At 45.0% G+C, this 15,252-nt stretch overlaps 1 protein-coding gene across 2 annotated transcripts in view; it reads left to right on the top strand.

The window, feature by feature from the left end:
- Positions 1 to 15,252, top strand: part of Kcnj1 (potassium inwardly rectifying channel subfamily J member 1) — a 40,279-nt gene that overhangs the window by 1,793 nt on the left and 23,234 nt on the right. Inside the window, exon 2 of one of the 2 annotated variants that reach the window (XR_002025100.1) lies at positions 12,023 to 12,292. The exons of the other annotated variant lie outside the window; for it this stretch is intronic. The gene's annotated coding sequence lies outside the window, so the exon portion shown is untranslated. Of the gene's footprint in view, positions 1 to 12,022; positions 12,293 to 15,252 lie in introns of those variants that run through there. 2 annotated transcript variants of the gene reach the window in all.

The following is a 15,252-nucleotide window of genomic DNA, read 5'->3' as shown; positions in this document are numbered from 1 at the left end:
TCTCTCTCTCTCTCTCTCTCTCTCTCTCTCTCTCTCTCTCTCTCTCTCTCTCTCTCTCTCTCTCTTCATTGATACTCAATTCCTGAACATGAACTTTCTTCTGCATAACAAAGTGCACAAAATCAGTTTAGGTGTTACACTGAACGTACAAAGAAGCAGAATATACAGATTACCTATACAGAATTCTTGGGCATTAGGTGTTGCTGGTGGCTTTGGTATGCTCTGATTTGAAACATTTTACTATAAGATGCTTGTAATGGCCAAACATATTCTGCTTTGGAGAGGCGAGACTCAAAATCTCCCATGCATGTCTTTTTCCTTTTCTTAGTGAGGCATTTGCTGGTGCTTGGTTACAAATCTACCCTAGACCTTTTCACAGCTCAGTGACTTTCCCAGTATTCAGCTGGGACTCACATGCTTGGCCTCTTCCTTGCCCTGTGGCTTCCATAGATTGAAGGCTTCCTAATTCCATCTCCTAGTGCTGCCTCTGTAACTGTCTGTACGTCTCAGCAGTTCAATTCTATGTTGAATTCACATTTAACTCCCTTTCATGCTGCAATTCATGATGCTATTGATAGCTATTATCCTCTTTATCATTCTTATCCTTCTCATTAATACTAATATTATGCATGCAGCTTTTTCTTTATTTGCCTTTCAAAAGGTTATAATAAGCAAAATTGCAATGTTCTGGGGGACTATTCTGGGCCCAGGGAAACTCCTGAATGACCTGACAATTGTTTGTAATTGCCAGCTGTGCTTTGCAGTGGTTTCCTGGCACCTACAGTCTAGAGGGTCTCACATAAGAGAGATGCTGTGATGATTAGAGTCTGCAGCTCAGCAATGTAGTCATGGTATAATCGCTAAGTACATGGGACCCTACATTATATTTTGCCTACAGAAGGCTTCATGGTAGCATAATTGTAAAAACCCTGAATAGGCAGGATGGCACCTGGTGAGGGCAGGAGGAAGAAAATTCCAGAACAAGGAAATGTCATTGACAAAAATGAATAGGCAAGCAGAAGATCACTGCTTGTACAGGAAATGTCAAGCCTGTGTGGCTGGGGGTGGCAAAGGGGATGAGGGGAGGAGGTATTTGAGACAAAAATTGCTGTAGAGAGCAACAATGAAAGGCCCAGTCCGCAATGCTGCAGAGCTTGGCAGTGTCTGGAAGGCAGTGGGAAGCTGTGGTGAGATCCCAGTTGCATTGTGGAAAGGTTGGTTTGTCTGACAAGTATAAGGTGGGCTAGAGTGGCCACAGAACCAGGCAGGAGTTCACTCAGAGGAAGTGGGCTCAGGATTCAGCAGCTGATTAGCTGCAGAAGGAGACAAATGGGATGAAAAGGAGCCTGAGATGAGACAACATCCCCAGAGTCTACATGATGAGTACATTTTGTATGGCAGAGTATTTTTTAACACTTAACCAAGTCTCAGCCTCAAAGAGATGAGGTACTGGGCCATAGGAGTTATAGGGGTGAGGGCTGTGGAGGGCAGGGAACCTGAGTCAGTGGCTCCTGAGTTTCCTCATTTGGCCACCTGGAGCATGATGGTGTCGGTCAGCTGTGCTGGGCATGGGAAAAGGGTAGTTGTACCTGGAGCCGCTGTCTTGGGCCCTGCATGACCTCAGGGGCTGAGGGGTTCAGGGTCTTGAGATACAGGACACTGCTTCAGCCTTATTTGAGAAGCTCTGGGCCAAATCCAGAGCCAGGTCATGGCAGAACTGGGATTCAGAATAAGATTCCATCTTAGCTTTTGTAAAGCCCCAAGAAGAAGAATATGTATTGGGCTGCTACTCTGTGTTCTACTGGGTGAATTACTAGTGTAGAAATCAGTGTGCCCTATAGCTAACTGAGGGTAGTTGGACAGAATGATGCATTTTAACAACTTTTGCAAGAGTCTTCTCATTTTCCCATATCAGCAGGTTATTTCATAGGCAAGAGTGATGGCCAGACTGCCTAAGAGTTGAGGGAAGCAGAAAGGGATGATCTACCTTCATTCTAGACCAAGATGTGCCTTTGCCAGTAAGATCACTCCCACTCCACAGATTAGGAAAGGAAAGTACAAGACTGTGATGATGCAAGCTGAAGCCCAAGGAAACAGAGAAGAGCCTCAGCTTCCCAATCAGCTCTTCTCAAACAGATGTGACTCATGACAGTATCAGCACTGCTCTGAGATGGCAAATAAGTGGCTGACTTGAATGTGTGCTTCCAAAACTGTCACAAACAAAGCAGAACCTGAACAAAGAAAAGTAATCTTCATTAAAAAAAAAAGATGAAGGAAAAATGAATGTGGAATCATATGAGTGGCAGACACATAGAAAAGCCAACGATAAACAGAAAGGAAGGACAAAGGAGTCCTAGGAGTGCTGGTGTGCGCTCACTCTAGCTGGGGTGGCCCTAAGCCATCCTTACTCAGGTTATCATGAAGGATCTTCAGAGAAAGTGTCAGGCATACTTGCCATTGCCTTGCCAGACTCTTCTAGCAAACAGGGCACGGGACAATGTCCTAAAACTCCTTGATGCTTTTCAAAGAGTAGCAGAAAGAAACCAAGGATCATACAGAGAACAATCAACTTGAAAAGTATTGAGAATCCAGAGATGTTCTTCCCCAAGTATTGCTTCTCAAAAACTTTTGTAGGGTTTTCAGTTGTCAAATACAAAATATCATTCTGTTTAAAAACAAAACACTAAGATGCTCATTTCAAGCAATCATTGAGTTCAGCTCACCCATTGTGTGAAGGAAGAAACCAAGGTTTCATGGGAGGGCAATGAGGTGCTCAAAGGCCCCAGGAAAAATGTTAATTTGAGTTCTCCCAGCAACACTTTAGATCAATAATTTCCTCACCCTAAGAAATTTGTTATTTTGCTGAATCTGTTTCCCCAGGATACTACAGAATCATTTTGGCTTGTGTGTATTTACCCCAGGTAGGATGCATGGCAAGTTTGCATTGGAGCAGACTCCTGCAAACCACCTATCCTTCTAAGACAAGATTCTTTGGAATACTATGAAATGCAAATCAGAACTTTCCATTTTGTTAGAATTTTCCAATGCCCATGCCTCTCCCTCTCCACTGTTGGCCCAAAGGCCCAGGTTTCTCAGCTCAGATTCAGAAATCATATTCACTGGGGTACAGCAATGTGCTACTTTATTCTCAGGGAATCACAGTTGAAAACAGCAGGTTAATATGGTGATTGCAGAATTAGAACAACCACAGTTCTCTCAGGTGATTACCCCTAAGGGAAGTCTCATGGTTCACTGCCCTTGATTAAATTCTTAGGAGCTTTCTGGCTTTCTCCAGATCTGCCATTTGTCCTTGAAGAGCCGGAAAGAATTTGTCAACTACAAATAACTGTTAGCTTCTTATAGGAAAAGTCTGCATGAAATTTGGCCCCTAGGAATTTGAGTCCATTGGTGAGATATGCAGAAAGATAAGAGTGATTCTAGCTCCATGCTTGAAGGCACAACCGTTTCAAGCACTAGGGTATTCTGATGCTATTTGGGGATTGGACTACTGATGAATTATGCATAGAATATAGAGAGCTTGAGTCAGTTTCAGAGATAAGGCACAGGCATGGTCATAGGATCACTGTTGAGGACCGCTGGGAAGTCCACGCAGAGCTGGCTTGTGTAAAATGTGAAGTCAGTCCCTGCATCACAGGAGTTCCCATGGCTTAGTGTTATGGCTTGTATCTAAATGCCCCACAAATCCTCATGTGGTCATAGGTGGGGCTTTTAAGAGGTGGCTGGATCTAAAGGGTGTGATGTTGGGATCAAGGATGTGTGATTATTAAATAGGTCATTGATTGGTTTGGTATAGTTCTGGATAGGATTAAGGGTGCCCCACCTTGGATGTGAGTGATACCCTAAAGGCAGGTAGCCTGGATAAAATATAAGGGATAGTAAGAGGGTTAGTGTCACTGCTTGTCACTTGTACCTTGATGCTGTTGCCTCGCTACCTTTTGCCTTCTGCCTACACTGCTTTCCATGGATTGTTTCTCATGCCCACTGTGACACCCCTCTGCCATGCTACCCTGCCTTGGACCAGTCAACTATGAACTGAAACCTCTCCAGCATGAGAATAACAATAAACCTTTCCTCTTTAACTTTGGGTGTGGGGTATTTCATCTCAGCAATGAGTAAAGTAACTAAGACATATAGGACAGACGCTGCCATTTTACACACCAGAAGGCTGACCAGGTATACTCTAATTGATAGGCTCTCAAACCTAGTCTGTTTCTAGGGCAGCCCCTCTGGGATGAGGTTGTTGAGGAGAGAAGGCTTGTCTCCTCTCTTGGCTATTCTGTCCCTTTGGAGGGAGTAGAGAAAGAAATTTATGAAAATTCTAACTCAAAATTCTCTCCCTGAGCAGGTCCAGAAATCCCTTTAGAGTTTGGGGCTGTCTATGCTCCTTACTCTGCCTAAATTCTTTGAATGTGAGAATGAAGGTTTCCCTATGTAACCAATGTAGGTGTATTCCACTACTGAAAGACAGATGAGGTGAAGTTCTCTGGGGGGAAGAGGCTGCTGAGAGGTGGAGAAAGACATACACAGAATTTAGGTTTTATTTACCTTCTTACTAATGCATTCCTTCCTTTGGCTGAGTGTTTTGCAGCTGTGGTGGTTATTTGCAGATGTGAATTTCCACAGACAAATGGCATCTTAAGTACAGATGCTCCTCTACTTATGATGGGGTTATGGCCTGATAAACTTGCCATAAGCTGAAAATGCATTTAATACAGCTAGCCTACTGAATATTTTAGCTTAGCAACAAGATTCATTGTAGCACATGGGTTGTTCCCCTCATGATTTTCAGTTTGTTGTCTCTACCCAGCATGAGGAGAAAGGGCCCTACTGTGTGTTGATCACCAGTGAAAGGTCAAAACTCAGAAAGGTTCCACTGAGCAAGCATCACTTTTGCACCAACTATCAAAGTTGAAAAATCCTAAGTAGAACCATTGTAAGCTGGGGACTGTCTATATCTGCTTTGGTGACAGAGGGGTGTCCAAGAGGAAAGGGGCCCAATAGAGGTTGTACCACAGCAAAATGAGTGGAGCATCCTGGCCTTCAGAACAGAGTGGGAACATTCCTTTCCATGAGGCTGACTCTAGTAGCCATGAAGAGAAGCCGGAAATGGGTTCTTGCTGGAGAAGACTGTCAAGGGTTGGGAGATGGAACTGCTTTCATGTTTTTTAATTTTTATTTTTACAGCCATTGTGGGGAGTTGGTAAATGTACATAACATCTTTTTTTTCATCTTTTCTTCTCCCCTTTTCCACTTCTCCTGCTGTTGCTCCCCTTCCTTTTTGCAAAAGATCTACCTCCCTACTTCCTATACCAATTTTTATTTTTCTAATTATTTAAATTTTGATCTTCTTATATAAGATAAATCATGAGCTATTTAGGCTTATATGTCTGATTTATTTCAATTAACATTATGGTCTCAACATGAATCCATTTTCCTAGAAATGACTCAAGTTTATCTTTATGGCAGAATAGTACTCCATTGTATATAAATGTTACATTTTCTATATCCATTCTTCTGTAGAGGGGCCACTTCCAACATTTAAATACTATGAATTGTTCTGCTATAAGCATGGGTGTGTGTGTATATACCTGTGCTGTATGTCTTTAAGTCTTTGGGAAGAAGCCTAGAAGGGGAATAACTGGGTCTGACAGAATTTCTAGTTTTAGTTTTTTGGTGAATCTCCATACTGATTTCCACAGTGGTTGTACTAGTTTACATCCTCACCAACAATATAGCAGGGTAGAACTGTTTTCTCCCATGCAGAGGAACTGGTTTCTCATCCCTTCTGAAGATGAGATGGCACTGGGTTGAAACCTTCCCTGAGGGGATTTGGATTTGATATCAGGTGCGCAGAGGTGTCTTGAAGCAGGAGTACGTATACTAGGGAGATGGAAAAGAGGTACTGGAAGCATCCTTTCTGAGGATCTAGTTCTGCATTTTTTAATGGTGTTATGGGCGGTCACTTGCCTATAAACAGGGAAGAACTTTGTGCTTTTGGAAGTCTTTGTCATAAGCCCTTCGATCTTGGTCTTGTGTTCATGCATTGTAGAGTTGAGTTCCCAGATATACCCTTAACCTCCATGCAAAAGTGACTCCTAGGGCAGAGACATATTTCCAATGACATATGGTTTAAGCTTGAACTAGGGATAGTCCCTGTGGGCTATTTCTCTCAGTATGCCTTTTTTAGGATGCCTGGGTTTGCCCCATAATTGAACTCAAGATTGATCCCCAGGTACAAATTCCTGGACTGGGAGTGTAGCTCAGTGGTAGAGAGCTTGGCTGTCCTGTGAGAGGTGCTGAGTCTCATCCCCAACACACACACACACACGCACGCATGCATGCACGCAAGCACACACACACCTAAAGCATAAAGACCCTCAGATTCTCTTGCAGCTTGCTTTATGCCCAGGGCCCCAGGGACATCCTTCTGCTCAAAGCTCTTGCCTTCTCTCCACTGACACATTTAAATGTGCTAGTGGGTGCCTCTGCAGAGTACATGGATCCCACCTCTGCCAGGTCCTCATCCTCCATCTCTGTGACCACAGGTGCTAGGTGGGGAAGCAGACCTGCAAGTCCTCACGGCATTTCACTTCAGGAAGAGGTGTGGGTGGGAGCTGGTGACACTGGAGTCCTTCCCTTTCCTGCTCTGCCATGTGAGTGAGGAGGGCCCAAGGGCACCCACAGCCAGACCACAGGTGCACTAATTTTCAAATACATACAAAGTAAACACAGAATGTAGGTCATTGAACCAGAGACCAGATGCTGGGATCCTGTGGATGAAGAGGAGCCAGAACACTTGACAGAGAGATGCTAGTTCTCTCTCTGTGTAGTTGACATCACTTGTCCCAGAATTAATAAAAATAACCCACTCTGTTGTGCATAGCATATTTTTCTTTTCCTAGTTTCTAGGAAGACCTGAGCAACATGGTGCCCCTCCTCTGAGGCAGGGTACTTATGGCACCAGAGTGGAGGCCACACCACAGTCTCAGGTCTGAGCAGTGGAGAGTCTGTCATAGCACTTTCCTCTGTGTCGTACTGGGTTTCGAAGCCACCCTGGCCCTCATTTTTCTAAGCAGCTCTGGACCAGTTTTTCTTCTTTTTGCTGTCCTTACATCCTGTGGGCCCTTTGGGGTCATTCTGCTTCCAGGATGCCTGGTCCAGCTGATTCAGGCCACAAGGACTTACCCTCGCAGTGACAGAGAGCTGATTGTCCATCACTCACTTGATGACTTTTCTCCCATGAGAATTCTCAGGAATCCCTGATGTAGCAATAGCAGAAAGACTTCCTGAGGGCCTTTGTTCATCTGGTCACTCGAGTCATTCCTACAATTAAAATGTCACTCGTTTCCACAGGCATCTAGTTATTTTGTACTACGAAGCCTACAAAGTGGCAGGAATTTATGTCAGATGTTGGTTCTATTCTAAGTGTTAACATGGGTCAGATCCTTCAGTGGCAACCTGAGCTTTTAACCAAAAGTTTTTTTCTTATGTCTACCCTAATGCCTTGTTGCCAAGCCAGGTCATCTTTGTATAATATGTTACTTATCCACCTGAATTCTCCCAAATGCTCCTTCATTTAATGGAGGGGTAGATACCATTATTATTGTCATTTGACGTATGGGAAACTGCAGTCTGACTTGTATCCCCTCTAGGCTAGATGAGGTCTCCTCCTGGATATTACCAGGGCTCTATGCTGTCTGAACTGCTAAAACAATCAGAGCTGTGGCTTTGTATGTAGAAGGCTTGTGAGGGGGCAGTGTGAGCTTCCACTGGGTGAGCGCCTTTCCCTGCTCATCTTGATGTTGCTACCACACCATCATTAATACCCAATGCTCTTTCACTTACTAAAACTGTTTAAGACCATTTGTAGCTACTATGTCTTTCTTAGTCCTTGTTACAACCCCTCAGTGCTTTATTTGGTTACTTTTTATTATCTGTCCAGCAGCTCCCCCACCTCCCTAAGTGTCATCTTTGAAGATGCTGTATCCCCAGCTCTTAGAAGGCTTCTCAGCATGTGACAGATCCCAATAGATGTTTATAGACAGGAGGAAAAGAAGGAAGAAACCAGCAAAGAAAGGCCAAATAAAGAGGAATGGAAGGAGGAGAATGGCTAGAATTTTTCCTAGACATCCCTGTGTTTCCTCCCCCACTGTAGACTTCCAATGTTATTCATCATATGGGCCAGATATTTTGGGAATTTGTGTTTGAACATTTAATTGAGACCTGAGTTCCTACCCTAGCCTTGCTTCATCTGGGCTATTTAATCTCTGTAGGGAGTGGAGCTCAGTGGCAGCCATTTAGCCTGCTTAGCACGCACAAGCCCCTGGGTTCAACCCCAGCACTGCAAACAACAGTGAAAATCACCTTTCTACATCTCAGTTTCCTTCCTAGTAGAAGAGAAGCAATTCTCACATAACTACTTCATAGGACACTGAGAGGTCTGATTAAATAATTCCTGCAAAGCCACTATCACAGTTTCTGGTACATGATACTCAACAAGGGTTTGCTTCATTCCCCTGCAGTAATTTCATGTCAGTTTGCTTCATCCCCCTGCAGTAATTTCATGTCAAAAGGTGTCAATTTTTCAAGCCTAATCCTGCATAGGAAACTAAGCCCCTTCTGTGCCTTCAATCAAGTATGGGAGGAGGCCTGGCCACCATGAGGGTCTTGCAGAGAATACACTGGTAGCCTTCAGGTCCATGTCAAAGAAAGACACATGGGAAGAGATACATTTTGATATGTCTCATTCAATAAGTAAACTCAAAGTGGACACTATCAGTCCAGTTGATGGGCCAAATTCTAACTTTCTGGCTCTGTGAATTTGTACCAATCACTTAGCTTCTCTGGTCTTTGGTTTCTTGCTCTATATACTGGGAATAAGAATGGTGCTGAGGAAGAAATAGCAATTGCCCAAGTCTGGGGCAGGACTGGCATGGCAGATGGTTGTCTGTGTAGTAGTTGGAGTAGTTGCTGTAGTCAATGGAGTAGTTGTAACAGACATTGACTTGTGCAAAGAGCCTAGGACACAGTAAGTTCCATAAATGTTACATTGGTCTCTCCATAAGTTAGAAGGAAAACTACCACAAGACTAAAGTAGATTCAAGAGACCTTTCTGGAACACTTATTATTTTCCAGTTACTTTATTACATTTTGTTTCATTTCATCTTCAAGCCACTCTGAAAGGTATAAAACCCCTTCCATTTTTCACTCATTCTTGGGTTCACTCATTGTAGACAGAGAGATGTATGCCAGAAAGACAAATGCCATTCTAAGAGAAGTGAGTTTTCAATGAAACGTGGTGGTGTGTAGTTGACTTGTTTAGCTTCACCTCTGGCCATTTTTCACTTTGGGGCTCACTGCTGGACCACACACCTCTGTTGGGAGTCAGGATTCTCTGGGTCCTCCGGCTTGGTCCATAACATATTTTCATTGCTTCACTGTCACTGTTCTCTTCACTCGTATTCTCTGCCTCATCACTGAGAAGCATCTTGCAATCCATTTGCTCTGTATTGCATCCAGATTTTTGTGACTTTCCCTAAGCTTTTGCACTCTTTAAAACTTCTAAACTCTTGATAGGTAACAAATGCTAAAAATATATCGTTCTTTTGGTGTGCAAACAAATGGTCAGAATCACTGTTCTAACATAAGTTTTCAAGGATAACATGGAGTTCAAAATGCATGAACTGCATTTCACACTGCAATGTGAAAATGTAAATTGAGTTTAAAAAGGAGAGGAAAAATACCATAGCTATACCTGATGCTTGTGGATATGCTCCCTCTTCCAGCCTCAGCATTTAAAGTCACTCTATATGGCCCCACCCCTGGATGTTTGCTTGGTTGTCAGTTGGATGAGCAAAGAAAGAGTGAGTTCAGCAGCAACCTGAAGAAAAACAGCTTCTCTTTGTCCCCAAATATTCTCTAGTTAGAGCAGACCCCCCGAGCTGGTCTAGTTAGAGAGACCACCCAAGGCCCAATGGGCAGCAGGCTGGATAAAGCAATGACAAGTCTCCACACATGAGGCACCCTCAGCCCACTGACCACCACTCATTCTGTTTGCAGAGTCTCTTCTGTGTTTCCAGATGTTGATAACAAAATGGGCAACTTTCCTGGAGAAAGCTTTCTAGTAGAGGAGGGACAGACAATAGACAAACATGTAAAGCAACAGGTAAACAAACAAGATGACATTTGACAGTAAGAAAGGAAGGGAAGAAACTAGGACAGAATGTAATGACCACTGGTGCAGGGGATGCTACCTTAGATCAGATGCTGAGGGGCTTTCAGAGGAGGTGGCAATGGATAGAGCTGAGTCCCAGGTCGCACCATAGTGCTGTGAGTCCTGAGAAGCCAGCCACAGGAAGACTCAGGGCAGAATGGTGCTGAAGAAGAAATAGCAAGTGCCAAGACCAGGGCAGGACTGGCATGGCAGACTGCAGAGCAGTCGGTGGGAGCCCAATGAGCAAGGTCAAATGGTATGGGGAGGGGCCAGGGAATGTGGCCGAACCTAGGTCTCTCAGTGTCTTGAGGTCATGAGAACAAGGGGAAGCATAGAGAAGCTTCAGGAAAACACCAGCATGAGCTGATCCGTATGATTCATCTCTGCTGTGGCTCAGATGTGTTGCTCCATGTATATCAAATGCCACCCACCAACTCCCTTTCCCGTCATCCCTGCTCTGTCTAGCAGTTTGAAGGCTGAGATGTACCTCTCATCCTCAGACCAGAGGCCATGGGGTCCACACCTGGCCAAGGGCTTTTAGAGAAGGCATAGTGGCAGGTCTTAATCACCAGGCGCTGAGCTCTGGCTGCTCTGGTCTCGAAGGCAGTCATGCTAACCTCAGAGGAAATTCAATCGGTCTGGCACAATTATATCTTCCTGGCTTAATCTAATCTCTTCATTTTATAGGCAATCTTTTCTCTCTGATCCCCAGCCTTTTCTTTTCCTTTGTTAATTTTGTGCCTACCAGCCAGATAAACAATATGTTTACCCTTTGGGCTTTATGTATGAGAAGATGCAGGTTATAGGTCCCTATAAAGCAGCCCAGAGCCTGCTGCCTTCTCCCAGATGCTCTGGGGGGACAGCCTTCTTGGGGAGCCAGCAGGGACAGAGTAGCAGGGAGAAAGAAGACCTCCCTAGACTGGGAAGGCCTAACAGGACTGCACACCCTTCCCTGTGTTTTTTTCACAGCATATGTGAACACTCTTGTTTGTCCTTGGGTCTGGCAGGAAGCCAGCTGCCTGCTTAAATCTAGACCTGGGAGTTAAAATGTTTGCCAAATGCCAACTCAACCTTTGGCTGTCCCCAGTCCTAATCTATTCCTTAGGGCTCCTCAGCTTTGCTAAACAAGGAAGGAACATAGTATTTCTGCTTTCTCTCTGCTTGATCCTCTGTTGGGTGTTCCCATACTAAATCCTATCTTACCATTGTGAAACAGGTGTTCTTATTTCCATTCTCATGGAAGAGAATACTAAGATTCAGAGACGAAATTTAGCCTGTTAGCAAGTGGAAGTTGTGGGTTTGCAACGAGATCTTCTGACCTTGCAGTTTTCCCCTTCACAACTGTTGGTCTGTGTTGGACTCCAACTTTTTTGCTTTTCCAATCCCATTTGCTGCCCTTTGCAAGAATGTCTTCAGTATCAATGCTGATCACAGCTTGGAACGCACACCCTCCAGGTGCCAGGACCTATGGTAAGCCCAGCTGGCAACCTTCATAATTCCTAGAGATCATCCTTCTATCCTGTCTTCTCAGGAAGTCTCGGCAAGGTGGGACATGCCAGGGCTCAAATGATGTTGAAAAGCACTCAGTGCTGAAAACAAGCACAGTCACTGGAAGTGTGGAAGACAGAAAACTGAGTCAGGGAGCATCCAATTTAGGTCTGGTGAGAGCAACCAGCTGGAAGTGTCAAGAAAAGGAGGGGAGAGGAAGGAAGGAACTTAAAAATGAGCTCCAGGGCCTTTATTTCTCCTTAGGTTTCTTAGTGACTTTTCTTTCTTTTTGTCTTCCAGCCCTAATCGATTACATTGGGAAATTGGCTCTGTCACGCACCAGTGAGTAGCAGAGCAGGAATTCAAGCCTGACTCCCACTCCTGTTTCAAGACAAAGAAGGGGAGCCTACACATGCTCTGCAGGTGACTGGCCTCATTTCTTTCCATAGGAATTAGGATTATGTGGCAAGGCTTACCCTCTCCCCCCAAAAAACCCTATCACCTACTTGTGATATTTAATCTGATCTAGATGTGTCCTCAGGCCGGTCACCATGCTTTGTATGAGTCCAGGTGAGGGTGCTTTTGCTGTATAAAGGTAGACAGCTGACATAGGGATGGTGGCTTGGTACATCCTTGCTTGCTGTGCTGGTGGCTCTTGCTCTGGAAGTGTTTAAAGACATCCAGCCCCACCTTTGAGAAAGAAGACATCCTCTGGGACTTCAGTGGCTGGTTTTCTGTCGCTCTTGTGAGCGTCCCTAAATTTGGACTGCACACCAGCTTTTCACCCAGCTGTCACTCAAGAAAGCAGCAAGGGCTTCCCTCCAATCATCTTCCTGTCCCATCTGTCCTCTCTTGGGTGTGTGTGGGATGAGAGGCAGAGAGAAGAAATGAGATGGGAGAAATGTGGGATGAGAAGATTCTTTAAATGGTCCTCCTGGATTCTGGTTGTCTGGGAAGTCATTTGTGTCTCCAGAGGGGCCAGTTTCATTGGGAATTGGAATATTCAGGCTGCTGACTCTAGGAATGCAGGAGTTATGGGCAAGGAAAAAAAAACAAAAAGAAATACAAGATACCCTGAGAAGAAGAGAGGAAAAGAGCTGAACTGAGTTCCCAGGATGAAAGAGAGAGTACAACCTGTGCAATGCTGGTTGTAGCGACTGTGGTGGGGGAGGCAAAGGCTATGTGAACGTCTTCCCACTCAGCTCCCCAGATTGGGACTGCTGTGCTTGGGGGAGCTGATGACCAGCTGCCATCCTTGAGGAGGAGCTGCACCCAAGAAAGTCAGCACAAAATCTTAACTGCATGATTTATGGTCCCGTAGAGACCTGGAAGGGCGGAAGGGTGGGTGGAGCCCATGGCTGTGTCTCGTGTGCTTGCCTGACCTCTATCTGGACAGCAGTGAAAGACTAACTGGGACCTTGGGAGAGGAGAACTCTCCGCACTAGCCGGGCTTCTCTGTAAGAGTGAGGGTAAGCCGAAAAACGCTTTGTGTGTTCCAGAACTCTCATGAAGGAGAAAGTAACTGTTCTAGGGGTGCAGCCACTTGCTAGGGAAGGGAGATGCTGAGTTCATCTGGAGGCTCAACAAGGTCCTAAAGGAATGGCAAGCTGGGCAGGGCTGGGAAGGGAAGCTATGAAGTCACAACAACATGACAGGCACATTATACATGTATTTCTTCTATTGCTTTACTGGGATGTGATTTCCACCGCACAATCTACCCACTAGAAGTGTACCTTGGTGCTCTCTTGGGTATCTTCCCAGACATGTACAACCACCTCCATGGTCAAATATTAGAATATTTTCATTAACCCCAAAGACCCAGGCATTCATTAATAGTCATTACCCTTCTACCTCTTCCCCTACCCTCTAGGCAGCCACCTAACTTTCTCTCTCCATTTGAAACATTCCACGCCAAAGGAGTATCTGGCTTTTCATTTGCATAAATGCCAATTTCAAGGTTCATCCATGCTGCAGTGTGTATTAGGTTCTCATTCCTTTTCTGGGAGAAATAATTTTTCATTCTTTGTGTATGCCACTTTTTACTTAGTGATTTGTGAGTTGTTTCTGCCTTTGCATGATGACGAATAATTCTTCTATAAACACTTGTGACAAGTTTTTGTGTGGATATGTGTATACTTTATTCTTTCCCCTAACAACAAAGCCAGGATCGTCACCAATTTATGAAAAGCCACAGCTCAGAAAGGCGAAGTAACATTTTGAAACCAAACAGATTCTCTTGGGTTTGGTTGGACTATGACAGAAGGGCAAATAAAAGAGAAATAAAGTAGAATTTCACTTCACCTTCACCAGGTCATTATACACACGAATGGGCAAAGAGTACGCAGGGAAAGCACGAGTGAACGTGCGTCAGTGGTTGACCTGGTGTAGCCTCCACTGCTATCTCTCTGGCCATGGGTCTGGGGGCACAGGACTACGTTTGCTTGACGTCGGAATGGCTCTGAGTCATGGAGAGATGTCCTTTGTCCTTGTTTCACAGGTAGGCAGAAGAATAGGTCAAGAACCGCTCAAGTCTCTAGCTGGAGTAGCCGTGGGAGGAGCCGCGTAGGAAGTCTCTGTAGCAACTTCCTCATTCTGAATGGGCTTCCCGGAGTGAGCTCTTCCGGAAGACAAAGGGGGGTGTCAACTGCAAGGAAGATGAGCCTCAAAGAGAGGAATCCACCAAGTGCCCGAGGAGAGCTCTGTGGCGTGGGACAACAGGGTCACCAAGGCTGCCGGCTGTCCTTCCTTCTGGCCCCAGGGCTTTCCCAGAAAGCACTTGGATTTGGGAAGGCAGGTGACATGCCACCCCTTTAATGTAACTCTGATGGCTTGGCAGAACTCAAGCCAAAACTGGTAATCATTGACCCTCAAAAACTCCCCAGGGCATTTTAATAGACTCTAAGGGAAGGCTGACTCTCCAGCAAATCCACTGCCCTGTTGTTTATCCAAAATCCTTGCCCTTCTCATCACCTTTCTGGGAAGCATGATGCTAGTGCAGCCTTGATCCTGGCGTACAGAAACCTGGCATTAAAGGCAGCATAGATTGCGATGTGATTGGGTCTTTTCATTCTATGCAAGAGAAATTAGAGCCAGAGGTAGTGTAACCAAGGGTGTTAACAGCTGGATCACTTCCTGTGTTCCGGTGCTGCCTGAACTCTTTCTGTCTGTAAGATACACATGCATGTCCCCATTTTACAGAAGAGAAAACTGACATGCTGTGAGGTTATGTAGCACCCAGTGTTAGCACGGGTAAGTGACTGACTTCAGATTCACACCCCACAAGCCCTCTTCTAACATCCTGCCCAGTTGTTCACTTGGTGAAATGATGACAGGGAAACTTCATAGCATCACTTTTGCACCAACTATCAAAGTTGAAAAATCCTAAGTAGAACCATTGTAAGCTGGGGACTGTCTATATCTGCTTTGGTGACAGAGGGGTGTCCAAGAGGAAAGGGGCCCAATAGAGGTTGTACCACAGCAAAATGAGTGGAGCATCCTGGCCTTCAGAACAGAGTGGGAACATTCCTTTC

The sequence above is a fragment of the Fukomys damarensis genome, unplaced genomic scaffold (genome assembly GCF_012274545.1).
Source record: "Fukomys damarensis isolate Sample0158 unplaced genomic scaffold, DMR_v1.0_HiC HiC_scaffold_16, whole genome shotgun sequence".
NCBI lineage: Eukaryota > Metazoa > Chordata > Mammalia > Rodentia > Bathyergidae > Fukomys > Fukomys damarensis.
This window is presented reverse-complemented; position numbering and strand designations above follow the sequence as displayed.